General features: G+C 38.0%; 1 pseudogene; it reads left to right on the forward strand.

Annotated features, from left to right (window-relative positions):
• The first annotated feature begins 642 nt into the window (after nucleotides 1-642).
• The window catches only part of LOC106733917 (ankyrin repeat domain-containing protein 26-like), a 22,026-nt pseudogene continuing 20,871 nt past the window's right edge, over nucleotides 643-1,797 (forward strand).

The raw sequence follows: 1,797 nt of genomic DNA on the forward strand, positions 1-1,797 counted from the left end.
CAGCACCTTAACCAAACCACCTGCTGTCCCACTTAGGCATTTTTATGTTAAAGCACAAGCTAAATAGCTTTTAAATTATAAGAAACATAGGTAAATGTTTTATGATTTTTAAAATTTCATCATACTACATGTACCTGTATGCTCACCAGAGAGAGAGAAGAGAGAAGAGAGCTAGAAAGTGAGAAAGTAAGCTTTCAAGTCTGGGACTTAAACTGCAGCTGGCCACATGGAAGTCACCACCTTAACCACCACACCATCTGTTCACCTCATTTTTTTTTTGGTTTTTTTTTTGAGAGGTTTTTGCTATAGGGTGCGTGTGCTCGCCAGACAGAGACAGAAGCGAGAAAATACCCCCCCAGGGGGGGATGGCCACACCAAAATCCCTTCTCCACCATTCTCCTCTCAGGATCCTGCGCACATACGCACACGCTCCCGGCATGAGTTTTAAGTCACCGGACCCAGGACGTGAACCGTGGTCAACTACATGGGAGTCCAGCGACATAGCCATTACGCTAACTGCTGGTCCCTCTGCTGGCCTCTTAATGGCCTTTTTTTTTTATAGGGCTTCTGTACTTAATTAAGCTTTTAGACTTTTCTCCCCAATAGTACGGGATGAAATACTTAATGGAAATGTACTTTTAGGTTGAAGAAGAGCAAGAAAACACCAAGACGCAACTTTCTTTAGAACAGAATGTCAGAATAATACAAGATGAGGTTCTGACCAGTTACCTTTGCAAACAAAAGGAGCTAGAAATGACTCTAAAGAAAATGAACTCAGAGGTATTTTCTTTATAAATTTTTCAAATATGCATGTTTATATATTTGTATGTTATATATCTCAAAATGAACTATATGTATCATGGAAAGCATAGAAGAATTTTTAAAAGAGATTTATTATTATTTATACATTCAGTTGCTACATATCATTTAGCTTGTATAGAGAATTTATCCAACAATATAGCTCAGACCAGTCTAGTTGAGAATACTATTATACATGTCATCATCAACAGGTTATAAATCACTTTTGTGTCCCACAAATATCTTACCTCTATTTTTTCTCCCTAATTTCCTTCCCTACATTCTTCTTTTTTTATACTTTTTAAAATACATTCAATCGCTATACATCATTTAGCTTGCAGAGAGAATTTACCCTGAGCTTTTAAGAAACTTCCAAACTGTTTTTCAAAGTGAAACGTGAAAGTTTCCCAGTTGTCTGTGACAGTTAAGTAGTGACATTCACAATAGCCTCATCAAAGGAGAGGCTTTTAATAGTTACCATATTAATTGATGATCTTTTCATAATCTGAAAACCCTTGCTACTAGCAGTAGATATTCTTGGTTTTGGCAGTCATTTTTACCTGCTTTAAAATTTTTATTTTTTAAGAGAGATTTTTGCTATAGGGCTCATGCACTTACTGGAGAGACAGACAGAAAGCAGGAAGACCCTCTCCAAGTGGATGGCCATGCATCAATCCCTTCTTCATTATCCTCTTGGGATATTGGTCATGCACACACTTGCACCTGGCATGAGTTTTAAGTCACTGGGTCCGGGACTTAAATTGGGGTTGGCTATGTGGGATTCCAGTGACATCACTACTATGCCATCTGATGGTTTCTAATTTATTTATTTATGTATGTATGTATGTATGTATTCTTTCTTTCATGTTTTACTGTCAAAGGGTATGTATGCATGTGAAACAAATGGGGAGGAGGGAAGAAGCACTTCCCAGTGAGGAGTGGTCATACTACAATCCCTTCTGCACTTCTCCTTCCATCAGGAATGTGGGTGCACATATA

This window comes from Tupaia chinensis, unplaced genomic scaffold, assembly GCF_000334495.1.
Source record: "Tupaia chinensis unplaced genomic scaffold, TupChi_1.0 Scaffold146015_1, whole genome shotgun sequence".
Classification (NCBI taxonomy): domain Eukaryota; kingdom Metazoa; phylum Chordata; class Mammalia; order Scandentia; family Tupaiidae; genus Tupaia; species Tupaia belangeri.